The sequence below is a fragment of the Balaenoptera physalus genome, assembly GCF_965194825.1.
Source record: "Balaenoptera physalus genome assembly, chromosome: 11".
Taxonomy (NCBI): domain Eukaryota; kingdom Metazoa; phylum Chordata; class Mammalia; order Artiodactyla; family Balaenopteridae; genus Balaenoptera; species Balaenoptera physalus.
The window spans coordinates 4,794,991-4,809,701 of NC_138896.1; the positions used below are offsets into that span (position 1 = coordinate 4,794,991).

Sequence of the window (14,711 nt, forward strand, 5' to 3'; positions counted from 1 at the left end):
GGTCCAGGTAAAGCTCAGCACTGTCACCAAGGACCCCCCCTCCTTGCTTGCTCTGCCCCCCTGAAGCTTCCCCTTACTGATGGGGGACGTGGTAGGAAAGAACCTGTGAAGAGGCTGAGAGGGGCCAACAGAGCCACTGAAAAGAGCCCATTGAAGGCAGCGACGCAGAGAAGCAGAGAAAGTAAGTGAGGAAGGGAAGTGGGGGGTAGGGGAGGGAGGGGGGAGGGGGGATGTGGTGTGAGGTGGCCAAGGGGAGAGAGGAATGAGACAGCCAAGCAGCAGGACACAGGACAATAAGAGAGGAGAGATTTCATCCATCTCAGGAGGCCAGGAGCCAGAGAGGCAGATGGGTCAGGGGGTGCCTTTTTCCAGAAGTTTCCACTGCGTTGGTCCACGTAATGCCCAATCCCTCACCTCTTCACAGCCCCCTGAATTGTTTAGCAAACATATTCATTACTCTCCAAGACCAATGGAGTCTAATCTGTGGTCCTTTGTGTCCATCTGGGCTGAGAAAGGTCTGGAAGCAGGTGGGTCAGGAAGGCTTGTCTCATGGGGGCGGGAGGAGGTCTCTCACCTGCCAGCCAGCTGCTTGCACATCTCATTTCCCTCCCAGACTGGAAGCTCTTTGAACGCAAGGACCCCGTCTGCTTCATGTGTCCCCTGCCCCAGAGCAGAGGCTTACATACGAGTACTTCCTGGGTCCCTTTGAAAAGCCTATAAACCGGTCACTTATGAATCCAATCTCAACCTTGCTGTGCATCTCATTACGTTTTCAACTTGTACCGCCTCTCGGGGACACCGAAGTCCTAGTTCTTCCAAGCCCCGCGTGTCCTGACCAGGCAGGAGCTGCGTGACCGTCTGGGCTCCTCTGGATTGTGATCTACGTGGTCAGAGTGTCGAAGGAGAAAGAAGGCCAGGCCCTCTGCTTTCCCAGGGCTCGCAGATCAGGGGGCGGGGGCGGCACAGAGCCAAGCAAGGGACCGCCCTGAGGGCCCAACAGAGTCAGGCGCGGGTCTGGGGCCCCAGCCTGATTAGCATGTGCCCTGCCCCAGGCAATGCTCTTTGATGATCTGAATTTAGTTCTATTTTGGAAATCTGTTGGGAAATGAGCTAAGTGCCAAGAAGAGAGATCTGGGGGTGAGGGCAGCAGGGATGACAGAGGAAACGCTGGCCAGTTCTTCCCACCCCAGCCCCCTTGGGGAGCACACGGGTGAGGGGGTGGCCCGGTGCTGCTCAAACCCGGCTGCTCTGCTCAGCAACAGGGGCGGGTGGGGCAGGAGGACGGCACAGCAGAGGCCTGGAAACGCCTCGGTGATGTTTGAGGGTGTTTTCTTTCTGGGAGGCGTGCAAAGTGAATGGTAATGACTTGCCAGGGTTGGACCAGCACCCTTCCAAGGGGGGCCCGGGCTGTAGCATCTCGGAGTTATCACCCCGCACAGAGGAGCTTTTATAGCTCAGTTTGGCCTCCAACCCAGACCAGCCAGGGGGCGGTTGGTTTTAGGACCCATTTGTGTACCGTTAAAGCAAACTGCCGACCTTCCTAAGGAGACCGAATTTCCAACTTTTTGAGCCACAGCAGGAAAAAGCCTAGACAAACAAATGCCGTTAGAACGTAAGGTTTTCCTTGTGCCAATATCCCCACTTCCTCCCCCCGAAAATGACTCTCCCAGGCACTCACCTTCCAGCAAAACATTGTGCTGTCTCTTCAAGTAAAAATAAAGCCAGCAGAGCAAGGAGATGGAGCAGGAAGAGTGAGAGGTGACCTTCCTTGACGTTAACTTCCTCGAGGCCACCTTGAGGAATAAGTGGCCGTTCTGCACCCCCAGAGGAAGCCCTGTGCCGCATCGAGAACCAGGCTCAATGATATGCTGAAATCAGTTTAATAAAAGCACTCGTGACACGCATCCCCATCCAAAAATGTTTTCATTAAGATGCAGCTAACGGGGCTTCCCTGGTGGCGCAGTGGTTAAGAATCCGCCTGCCAATGCAGGGGACACGGGTTCGAGCCCTGGTCTGGGAAGATCCCACGTGCCGGGTAGCAACAAAGCCCGTGCGCCACAACTACTGAAACCCGCGTGCCTAGAGTCTGTCCTCTGCAACAAGAGAAGCCACCGCATGAGAAGTCTGGGCACCGCAAAGAAGAGTAGCCCGCTCGCCGCAACTAGAGAAAGCCTGCGAGCAACAACAAAGACCCAACTCAGCCGAAAATAAATAAATAAATAAATTTATTAAAAAAAAACAAAAAGGATGCAGCTAACGTGATGTGCTGGGTCAGCAAACACGACTGCAAAACCATGACCCGGGTGCAAAGGGATCGCTTTCTCCCATTACTTTTAGTGTTTGCATTAGGGAGTATGCACCAGTCCTGGCATCTGTCTGAAGTCCAGGCAACGCTGCAGAATTGCATGCAACCAGGTCCAGCTGCAGGAGCCACTGGCCTGGGGAGGTGGTTTGCAAACTGCTGCATGGCAGCAGGGAAACCTCGGTCTACCCCTACCCAGCTGCCCCACAGTCGCCGAGGCAGAGCAGCTACCCCTCACAGGCAGGCCTTGTGTTCAGCTCAGGAGAGCCGAAGGCTGTCAAGATGAAGCCGAGCTCTCGGGAGCGATCTGGGAAAAGCCACTGTGCTGAAAATAGATCCCTAGATTCTAGGTTTCGTCTTCTTTAAGAAAGACATTGTGTATATTGTTTAAAGTAAATAACATAATGAGGAGATGAGGAAGAAGAAAGGAAAATCATTTGCAAAAGACATCCTTTAATTCCCTGAGGAGAGCAGCTCTCGGTGTCTAGAAAGGGCTTCACCTACACTTGGTCAGTGGACGGAGCAATCCCCTTGTTGGGACAGTGCCCCTCTCCATGGACGAGCTCACCACGTGAGCAGAGTGGGAAGCAGCATGGAGCCAGGAGCTGGTGCCCTGGCAGTGCCCATGAAGCCGCTTCGTGGGACCAGGAGTTTGTCCCCACCACTGGCGGTCACTAAGGAGGTTGATCCATCTCCAAGTAATTTGCTCTTCCTCTTTTCCGAGACAAGCCTCCAGTTCTCAGCTTAAGGCATCATATTTTCCATGTCCCAGGGCTGGGACTGTTGTTCTGGAGCCTATGACCCGACACCCAGCACACCCAGGGATTCTCAGTCTCCTGCTGATGCCTGAGAAAAATAGGGACCATGGAGGAGAAAGGCCAGGATGCAGCCATGGGTCAGACCTCTGGGAATTCCCAAGGATCCCTCAGCCTCTTAACAGCTCTGCATCTTTGGGGCCAGCCCCTCATTAAACAGACAGGGCTGGGGAAGGAGCCACGTGTGAGGGCCACACGGCTTCTCCAGTCTCATTTTTAAACAGCTCTGAGCGTCTCTCTAACTCTGCCCTTAACACGAACTAACGACACAGTGGCCAGAGCTGGTTTGAGCCCCGCTTACACATCATCTACTGAGCTGACGGGCTGCAAAACGCACAAAGGGGGCAAAAACAAGCAACAGTCTTAAAGCACCAGCTGAGTGGACAAAAGGCTGCCTAGAGTTTGTCAACCAGCAAGTATATGGCAGGTAGAAAGCGTGCCTCCCTGCAGGGCTCCTGGTCGGCAGGACCACACAGAAAGGGCGCCTTCTCTGTGGAGGCTGGATGGGCACAAGAAGTGCCCAGAGGTCACTGATGCAGGAAGCGAGGTCTGACCATCTCCAGGAGTGTGGGACCCGGGAAAGGACGTTTTTTATAGGACCCCCGGGGCCTGGCCCATGGCTGGAGGAGGGCGCCCAGGGAGCTCTCACAGCTTCACCTCCTGAGGTGAAATCAGGTCATCCAGACAAACGCAGGAACACAGTTGGCGCTGGATGCCCAGATAGGGAGGCCAGAGCAGCAACGCCAACAAAGGAGGCCGAAGGTCCAGAAAGAATAGAAAAGAACCAGGTTACTTAACATCGAAACAAACAGGGAGGGAGGCTAGTTTCTATCTGAAGCTGTTCCATGCAATTCATTCACTCCTTCACTCACTCATTCTCCTACCAACTTCTACAGACATTTCTAAAAGTTCCGTATCTGCAAACTTCTGCGGGGGAAGGACCCCTGAGGAGACCGAGGGAGGGGAAGCACACTTGGTCATTGGAATTTGAAGCTGTGGCTTCCAGCTTTTCACTGACTGATGAGAATAAACATTTAAATGGATGTTCAGAAAACAGTTCCTGGTCGTCTCTAATTGGAAGATGCTTTCCCGACACCCTGTGCTTTGCAACCCCTGTCCAGAGCTGGCCCAGCTTCAGCTACAGGCTCCTTGCTGACCTCAGCATTTCCTTTGTCTCTCGGGCTGGTCTTCAAGTGTATGAATTTTCCCTAAATTTTCATGAAGCACAAAAGTTTCTTTTGTGATGTGGAACTCTGGAGGGGTTTGGTTTCTTACCCGTGGCCTGTGTGCTGTCACTTATCTACTGAGCTGTGCTGGAGAAAGGGTTGGAAACACCCACTACTGTCGCCGCCTGAAGGAGGCCACCGGGGACTTAGGGAAATGCCTTGGGGCCAAACTCAGGAGACCTGTGTGTCAGCACCTGTCCTGCCACCAACTGGCTCATTCTCACTGCTGCGGGGGAAAAAAGGGGGAGAGGGACTTGGTCTAGACTAGGGTTCCTCAACCTCGGCATTACTGACATCTTGGGACAGAGGATTCTTTGTTGGGGGGCGGTGGCGGATGGGAGACTGTCCTGTGCATAGTGGGACATTTAGTGGCATCCCTGGTCTTTACCCACTAGATGCCAGTAGCACCCCCTCCAGTTGTGACAACCCCAAATATCTGCAAACATTGATAAATGCCCCCTGATGAGAGGGAAGACTTCCCCCAGGAAAACCACTGGTACAAACCAGCACCGTCTAATCCAGAAGCCAGATGGGGCCACTGAGCACGTGAAATGCGGCTAGTCCAAACTGAGATGTGCTGTGAGTATAAACTGTACCCTGGATTTCAAACATTTACATGCAAAACAAAAAATGTAAAATATTTCATGAATATTTTTATATTATTGTTATATTTTTTATGATTACAGTGATAGTATTTTTAATACATTGGATTACATAAAACAGATTGTAAGAATTAATTTCACCTCTCTTTTTTTTTTAACTTTTAATAATGTGGCTACTTAAAAAATTGAAATAACATATGTGGCTCAGCTTGTGGGGCATTAGATTTCCACTGGTCAGCACAGGTTCAGACGCTGCCCCCTAAGGTCCTCCCTGCTCAGGTCCAGTTTCCCTGGGAGTGACTCGCTACCACACAGGCTAAGCAAGCATTTGTCAGCACCATCTGCCATTGTGATGGACCCGACAGCTGAGGCATGACAGAGTGGACACAGAATCTATCAGAAAATCTCCGATGCCTGCTCCCAGGTATTTTAGAGTCTCTCTCTCCTCAAGTGACACACTAAGCAAAATCTGCAGTGTCAGCATTTAGAGGCGACGCCCGGCTCCATCCCACAAAGGAAGCAGCCCCAGCTGTCAACATCCTGCTCCTGTCTGATGGATGCAACAAACCCTGGACACCCCACGCAGGAGCCCAGGAAAGTCTACCTCCCCGAGGTAACTTTCCACTCCCACCGACCTGTAAGAGAGCGTGGGGCCGAAGCTTCCTCTGTAGCCAGGAGAGCCAGGGCCTAATAGGAGCTGGTGAGGTGCTTCATGATTTGCTAAGTGCTTCCCACCTCCATCACCTCCCTTAATTCCCAAAATAGTCATGTTATAGAGAACAGACTTGTGGTTGCCAAGGGGGAGGGAGGGGGAGGGAGGGCTGGAGTGGGAGTTTGGGATGAACAGATGCAAACTATTATATACAGGGTGGATAAACAACAAGGTCCTACAGTAGAGCACAGGGAACTATATTCAATATCCTGTGATAAACCATAATGGAAAAGAATGTAAAAAGGAATATATATATGTATGTATAACTGAATCACTTTAGTGTACTTTTTTTAAAAATTAAAAAAAGAATAGTCACGTTAGCTGGACACTAGGATGTCTCCGTTTTATTTATGTGGCCAATAGGCACTTTGCTCTACAAACTCAGGTCATAAGAAATGTTGATTTCTTCATTTTTATTAAATCAAAGTAATTCAGTCTTAGCCCTTTTTTTCCACTATCACTTCTCACCCCAGTTCCTTCGGTTGTTCAAAAGGTAAAGGTCCCAGAGTTGTAAGCAAAGAAGAACATTCAAGGTAGCCCCTCTGGTTTTCTGTCCCCCTGGTTATCCCTGATGGGCCATTGCTTTGGCCCACTTGGTACCTGGAAGGGGTCTGCATGCTGCTTATAGGAAGGACCAACCAAGGTTTGGCCACCTTCCCGAGAACTGGGACGGTGACAGCACAGGACTCAAATTCTTAGGGCTCCATCTGCAAACCCCAACCCACCGACTCTTTCCTGGTTGCAGGAAAGCTCTCTCTCTGCTCCGCAGCTTTCCCTCTCACTGAAAAAAACAAACCCAAACCAAAACAAAACGAAAAGCACCAGCCTCAATCACCCCACCACTTCCCCCAGGCACACACCCCATTCTCCCAGCAGCAGCTAGCATTATCTCCTGAATGACTTCAAGCTTTCAAAATAAAATCCAGGACAGTGGGTTTCAATTCAGGCAAACTCTTCTCTCCGTCCTGCACCACAAAGCTCCAGCAAGATAAGAAGCTCAAAAGCCTGAACTTCTGGGAGTGGAGACCCCAAAAAAAGACAACAGGCAATTTAAGATCTCTATAAATTATGCTGTTTCCACAAGTGGACAAAGCAAGAGTCCATGCGGGTGGAGATAATCACTCAGTATCACGTTTCTGGTAAATGTCAGAGGAAGAACTCAAACCCAGGACCCCTGACTCCACCTAACTAGATCACGCCTCCACCACACCACGTCCCCAGATTACCGGAGAGCCTGGAAGGAATGCTGATGGCCTAGGGAGGGGACCTCAGCTCTATTCCTGGAAGTGCCTTCCTCTTGGGAAACTCTTACTGTTATGCGGCTGCCAGCCTCCAAACAACCAAGTTAGGACACGCTTCCTTATTCCCTTAGCATCCCTGGAACTCGCTGGAACATTTAAACAGGACCTTGTTCGAAGCTGAGGTTCACACCTCTGACTTACGAGATACTTTTCACACTCAGCTCTCTACAGAAATGGTTAATAAAAGGAAAGTCTTTGATGAAATCCATAGGTGCTTCGGGGGTTCTGCAAATACGTAATTCCAACAGGAGTTTTTTTATTGGGTGGACGTGGATGGAAGGGTTCATGAAGAAATCTGGCTGAGAAGAGGCGTGGAAGCCTGAGGTACTGTATCACATGTAGCCAGTTGTCACCAGGGTAACTGAGCAGCCGATCAAAGTACTCCATCATAAAATTATAGAATCGACATTCACATTGGACATTTGCCATCAGAGTAGGCCTGGCTCATGGAGTGGGCAGGAGTCTTCACTTGGGTGTCTGCCTCTCCGGGCTGCGAACTCTGTGAGAGTGGCAGAAGCAGAGAAGCAGCTAATGTCCCCACGGGGGGCCTGAATCACAGAACCTACCATAACTCCTCCACCTGTGTCCAGCAGAGGCTTCTGTAGAGAGTGAAAGAGGAAATGTACCACTCCACTCAAAACTCTTACAAAATGCTACACAGTTAATCGTAGAACTGGAAGGATCTACCTAAGAAAACATAGTTTAAGAAGACATGGGAGGGGCTTCCCTGGTGGCGCAGTGGTTGAGAATCTGCCTGCCAATGCAGGGGACACGGGTTCGAGCCCTGGTCTGGGAAGATCCCACGTGCCGTGGAGCAACTGGGCCCGTGAGCCACAACTACTGAGCCTGCGCGTCTGGAGCCTGTGCTCCACAACAAGAGAGGCCGCGACGGTGAGAGGCCCGCGCACCGCGATTGGCCCCCGCTCTCGCCGCAACTAGAGAAAGCCCTTGCACAGAAACGAAGACCCAACACAGTAATAAATAAATAAATAAATAAATAAAAATTGTATAACTTTAAAAAAAAAAAAAAAAAGAAGAAGACATGGGATACAGCACAGGGAACTATAGCCAATATTCTGTGCTTAAACCATAATGGAAAAGAATATTTAAAAAAAGAACGTATGTCTGGGTATGTACGTATAACTGAATCACGTCGCTGTACAGCAGAAATTAACACAGCGTTGTAAATCAACTATATTTCAATTAAAATATGAAACACAGACAAATAAAAATCAAGTACATTATAACTTCTTACAAAACCTGGATGCCTGTTAAACACGTATCAACAAAAACTGAGTTACACAAAGTCGAACGAAAAAAGCCAGACAAAACAGTGTGTACTGAACAGTTCCCGCATAGAAAGTTTAAAACGGGCAAAACTAGCTGTGGAAAATAGTGTGGAGGTTCCTCAAAAACTCGCAAATAGAATTACCACATGACCGAGCAACTGTACTTCTGGGTATTTATCCAAAAGAATTGAAAGCAGGGTCTCTAAGAGATATTTGCACACCCATGTTCATAGCTGCATTATTCACAATTGCCAAGAGGTGGAAGCCACCCAAGTGTCCCTCAGTGGATGACTGGATAAACAAAAGTGATATTAACACGGTGCCTGAAAAAGGGAGGAAATTGACACAGGCTGCAACTTGGATGAACCTTGAGGACATTACTCTCAGTGAAATAAACCAGTCACAAAAGGACAAACACTGTTTGGTTCCACTTATATGAGGTCCTTAGAGCAGGCAAGTTCATAGACACAGAATGGTGAGGGCCAGAGGCTGGGGTTAGTGATTAACAGGGACAGTTTCAGTTTTGCAAGAAGAAAAGAGGTCTGTGGATTGAGGGTGGCGATGGTGGCCCAATATGAATTTACTTCATGCCACTGAGCTGGACACTTAGAAATGGTTAAGATGATAAATTTTATGTTTTGCATCTTTCACCGCAGTTAAAAAGTAATTTTTTAATAAAGGGAAAAAAGAAACAGGCAGCACTAAACTATGGTGCGAGATGAGGGCTGGTCTGGAAAGGGGACCTCCTGGCTGCTGGTCAAGTCCTGTTCCTTAGTCTAAGTGCTGGTTGTATGAGTGTTTTCAAGTTGTGAACTGTTAGCAAATTACACATGTAGGCTTTTGGCACTTTTCTGAATGCATTTTTTTTTTATTTTTTAAATATTGTAAAATAACTGCCTTCATCCAATTCTTCCTCCCCACTCCCCATATTATACTTAAAGGTTAAAAGAAATGATATGAACAAAAATAAAAATCCAATTCTACAGGAAAGGCCACGAGGATGAAAGATAATCTGAAGTCTGTAATAACATACAACTGACTTCACTTTTGCCCATGTTTTGTTCCCTAAGAACATCTGGGGCTCTCAAGTTTATGAAGCAACTCCTCGTTTTGTTTTCATTGCCACTTCTGCTAATGGACAAGAACAAACACCCCAAAAACGCCAGGTTTCTTTAAAACTTTGTCCCAGGGGTCCCTTCCCCCAAGGGCTGCTCAGTACAACGCGGGCTGAGTCAAGCAGGCAGAGTGGAAAAGCCTGGGTGTGTGGAGAGCAGCCCAGGGGCGAGCTCGGTGGGGATTAGGGGAACCCCAGGTGCACCCTGACCCGCACAGCCCGCAGCTTACTCATTAATCAGGCGCTTAACAGGCTGGTGTTCCAAGGCCCCTCTCAGCCTGGCAGACTGGTAACTTTGGCTTCGTTCCCAGTTTGCACCCCACCCCAGGTCCCCTTATCTACTCCCAGGCAAAACCTCTCTCCGCAGGTGTCCAGACCCTAAGCCCGGGGCTCTGTCAGATTCTATCCGCTGCTGGATCGCCTCGCAGAGCTGAACCCTCCTCCATCCTCTTTTTTCCCCAGGGTCTGCTCCCCACACCTCCACGGGCTCAGGTTGTGATGGGAACTAGCTTCTCCAGAAGGAGAGGTCTTAGTTCTCCCCTCTCTGTTTCTTCATCTTCCTCCCAAAGCTTTTATTTCTACTTTTACCCCAGTTCCTTCCCTTACCTGACCACAAGCCGGATGAGGCACAGGGCTCGAAGAAGCCAGTTCTACATCTCATTTCCTTTGGGTACTTTTCATCCAGACTTTTACAAAATAATCATATTGCTATCTTATAAATGCTAAGCGTTGGACTTCTAAAATAATGCTCGCAACATCTCCACCCCCCCAAGGGGGACCCTGAGGCTGGGAGAAGAAAAGTCTGATCCCACCAAGAAGCAAAGCCGAGAAGATGCACGTCCCGCCTGGATGGTGCGGCCCTATTACCTCAGCTGCGCTGGAGCCTCAGTTACACTCCGACAGTCGTGGTCCTGCTGTTGGGCATTTCAGGCACTTCCCCAGGCCAGCTTCCCCTAACCACAGTGAGAACACTCACAGGGAAACATGGAATGCCGGGAATTTCAAGAACTCTTAGAGGTATTCTTTAAATAATCACACTCTTTTGTTTTAAACATCACGGATAAGGCCAGGGCCCTCTGTTTACCTTTGATTTTACCCAAATAAAACCAGGGAGCTGTGTGTGCAGCTCAGCAGGAGCCCAGCTTTGGGGAGACGCTTCTCTCTTCAGAGCTGGAACTGGCCTTGCATGAAATATTATGGCGGAAGAAGGGCTTCCTGCTGAACAGGACAGAACACCTCCCAAAGCCTCGGTGCCATCTTTACGCTGGAGGGGCGGGGGGAGGGGCGGGGGGAGGCGTGGCTATAAAACAAATCTTGGAGTGGACAATACACGTGTTATTTCAGAGCCGGCTCTGCTCCCTGGAAAAGCCAGCACTCGGAACTTCACCCTCTGCCTGCCGGGCCCTTAGAATCCGCAGCGGGAACCGCTGCTTCTGTCCGGCCCGGATGGGATGCACACAGCACCTTTAGAAAGATTCTGCACACCTCTGAGGCTGGGTCAGCACCATCAGGCATCCAAAGACGAGCAAGGCCCAAATTCCAGGTGAGGTCTGTCGAAAGAGAGGAACCTTTTTTTTTAATTTTAATTTTTTTCAGAATTTGCTCAAGATTTTCAGAAAGGAGAGAAAAAGCTGAGTGGGGAAAGATGTGTTTCTGAATGATGACTTTCTGCAGCTGGAGACCCAAATAAAATACAAAATAAATAAAATAAAAATGCCTCTTTTCCATTGCTACAAAGAGCGACCATATCAGAAGTGATGAGTTGCTTAAACCCCACATGAAAACCAGGCTTATAATTCAAATTTCAGTGCAATCTGCCCCCCCTTTCTGGTCTCTGTGTCCCTTCCCCTGGGCTGAAGAGAGCCATGTTTGCCCCCGCCAAACAGTGGTTTCAATTCCCTGGGAATTAGCGCATCAACCTCTGTGACCACCACCCGCAATTTAAGAAAAGCTGAAGGCGGCCAGCTCCAAACTCCGTTTCACAGTGAGTCTTTTTTCCCCAAGGAGCTTCACTCTATAAAACACTCTAAACTCGTGAAAACTCACTTTCACATCATTTCCGGCTGAGCGGCAGAGCTCAAGCACGATGCTTTACTTTTGCCAGATTTGGGCTTATTTGGAGGAAAACACGAGTCTTTTCCTCTTTTAGCTTCTTTCCATCACTTCTGGAGATAAGCTTTCCAGCTACCAGAACAAAATGTTTCCCAGTTTCTCCTCCCACACCCGTGAACTTTGTTCCTTAACTAGGTCCCAGATTCCCCTCAAAACAGAACTGGACTATGTCCAACCAATTTCTCCAGGTTCTTCAAACATTAACTCAAGAGATGTTGTTTCAAGAGGTTTGTGTGTCCTCCCTCCCTCGCCTTTTAGCATTGGAGCTGGTTTTCGAGGCTGAACAGGGAAGGCTGAGGCGTGCGTCACACCCACCCCTCACCTTGCCCCGCGCCCCTCTGACCAGAAGGGTGGGGGAAGGAAGCCACTTTGGGTGCACAGAGGACAGGCCCTGAACTTCCCTCTCTAGGCCCGGCAAGGAACTGCGAGCGAGCAGGTGGGCGGCACAGCCATGGGATAGGCTGGTCCGAGCTCCTGGGCTAGAAGAATCCACTTATTTCATATCTGGCAGGGGAACGCTGGACCATTTTCTTCACAGCAAGACACACCAAAGCCGCCTGACTTTTGACATCCCCCCAACCCCTCCCAAGAGCAAGGGCTGGTTCTTTGCGCTGAGCGAAGGGAAAGAGCCAGCTTACTGGGAAGGAATCTTGCTGTGGACCTCCAAGAAGGCCTAGGGCAGCTGTTGCCAGGGGAGCTGGGAAAGTAGAAGACGCAGCCATTAGAGGGCAGCGTGTGCTAACCTATAACTCAGCGCTGGCTCCTTTTCCAATTACAGGCAGGGCGTCTCAGCAAAAGCACTAGGGTTCCGCTGTCAGCAGAAAAACAAGTTAGAAAGACACGAGGGAGAGCCGGGGCGGAAGACAGAGAGACATCCCCCCAAGCCAAAGCTGTGCCCGTGAGACACTGCTCTTGGAAGAGCCAGGCTGCATGTCCCAGCACATGCCAGGAATACAAACCCGGGAAGACACAGGCCCCAGAGAGAAGCCGACACCTCCTGCCCCATGAGCCTGCATCTGATGGTCTGGGCCGATCAGCCAGTTCGGTGCCCAGACCTCGAACAGAGAGGGGTGTGGGGAGACTCGAGGTACCATGTGTCCCTTCGCTCTTCAGCCTTCTGGAACGAGAGGACAAAGGAGTGCCCTGAGGCTGGCAGACAGGGATGTCGGGGGGAAGGCCTGGGTTTGACGAGGAAGGACGAAATCCCACCCCACCAGCCGGGATCTGTCATCTTTGCTGGTCTATGAGGTGGCCCAGTTCTGAGGGCAGAGCCTGGCTCTGAGGAGTGGGTATCGCCCTCCCAGCTCGCAGCCCCGGGCCTTGCCAGAGAGGCTTGCTTCCACGGGATAGACGCGAGCTGGCGCTGGGGCGTGCCCTGCAAGAGCAGCTCTGCATCGCAAAGGGCTCCCGGCAACGAGGATGGGGCTCTGTCCCTCTCCCCACAGCACCTCTCGTTCTGATTCCCGGGCTGCCCTGCGGAGTGGAGAGCTCGGCGCACTGACAAGCAGAATCTAGAGCGTGGCCGGGCCTCACCTCCGTCCAGGTCACCAGGGGAAGGAGTAAGGGCGTTTGTGCAACCCAGGTATTCATTTCTTCCCACAAGCCCTTGGGGGCAGCGCCATCCCCGATGCCACAGGCCTGCGAGACTCAAATGACAGGCTCTGCCCTAACAGGCTTGGGAGTGTCAAATTGAAGGTGACAGGTGACCGAAGTCCCAGCACTGAGGTCTCAGCAGGCGCACAGGCCCAGGCTCTCACTCCCTTCTCCACCCCTATTTTCATTTCCTCTCCTCCCCAAGATGCAGCCTGGCCTCGAACCAGCAGGCGAGTCCTTAGCTGGTCCCCCCACTGACGGCGCTGTGGTTCAGCCTGTCGCTATGCCTGCGTTTCTTTATGGAACGATTACTTTTTTCGAGCACCATTCACGTGTTTTGTTTTCAAATCCTGCCCACTGAAAGCCAAGCACAGGTCTTGGTCAGGCAGCGCAGCAAGACGGACGGTGCCAGGACCCCCAAGCATCCCCAGCTCTGCCCACATGGCCATCAGGTCGGCCTCTGGGCCCTCCCCCTCCCTCCTTCTTCAATCCAATGGTCCAAGGGAAAGGGACTGCTGGGCCTCTAAACTGGGGACATGCTAATTATAGAAGTAACACTCACCATCTAGAATAGGACGCGCTTGGAACTGAATGGGAACCTCACGCTGTCGGGAGGGTTTCCAACTTCCAACAGCACCAGGCACGGTATTCAGACTAAGTTTTCCACTGACAGCAATTTAAAAGCTGGACAATGCATAAGAGAACTCCAGGTCTTTCTGTTTTAATTTTTAAATACAGAGAAGTAAAGAATATTGGCTCTTGATGCGGGGAATAAGGAAGGACTGGGGTTCATTCCTCTCCGATCACCTAGGCAGCAGAAACAAAGTTATATAGTAAGTATTCAGCCTGAAGGAAGGAGATGCCACCATCTGTGACCACACGGATGGGGCTGGAGGACACTGTGCTCTGTGAAGTAAGCTGGACATGGAGAAATACTATACGATTGCACTTGTAGCTGGAATCTACAATAGTCACATGCACAGAAGCAGAGAGTAGAACGGTGGCTGCAGGGAAGAGGGGGAAGAGAAATGGAATGGTGTTGGTCAAAGGGTTTCAGTTATGCAACATGAGTGAGTTCTAGAGAGAAATCTAGAGATTTGTTGTACCGCATGGTGACTCTACTGAATACTTGGAAGTTGCAAAGAGGATAGAGCTAAAAGGAAATCATCTCACCACAAACACACACACACACACACACACACACACACTTTCGGTGGTAACTCCAGAAAGGTGAGGGACGTGTTAATTAGCTTGGTTGTGGGCATCTTTTCACACTGTCTACATATATCAAAACATCAGGTTGTACACTTTAAATAGATATAACGTTCCTGTGTCAAAGATATTTCTAAAAAAAAAGAATTTGAAAAATGGGAAGCAGAAAACATCGTGTAACGAGAATGACAAGGGGACACAGGAAGGGCAGCAGAAGAGGTGGACCACCACCGTGAGGGGGCCGGACTGTGGGGGCCTCCAGGCCAGGCCCACAGCCCAGGGACGGGAACTAGGTACCAGGGTTTCATGCTGATGGTGACCTTACCCGGACAGAAGGAAGTTTTCACTTCCTAAAAATCTTAAGGCATAGGAAATACACCCATCAGTCTTTGCTGAATACAACTGCCCAGAAAGGGCAAGATTGAGTGAAAAT

At 50.3% G+C, this 14,711-nt stretch overlaps 1 protein-coding gene across 3 annotated transcripts in view; it reads right to left on the bottom strand.

Annotated features, from left to right (window-relative positions):
- Positions 1-14,711, bottom strand: part of LOC309637972 (uncharacterized protein) — a 72,815-nt gene that overhangs the window by 41,205 nt on the left and 16,899 nt on the right. The window contains exon 1 of one of the 3 annotated variants that reach the window (XR_014250887.1): positions 10,446-10,499. The exons of the other annotated variants lie outside the window; for them this stretch is intronic. The gene's annotated coding sequence lies outside the window, so the exon portion shown is untranslated. Of the gene's footprint in view, positions 1-10,445; positions 10,500-14,711 lie in introns of those variants that run through there. 3 annotated transcript variants of the gene reach the window in all.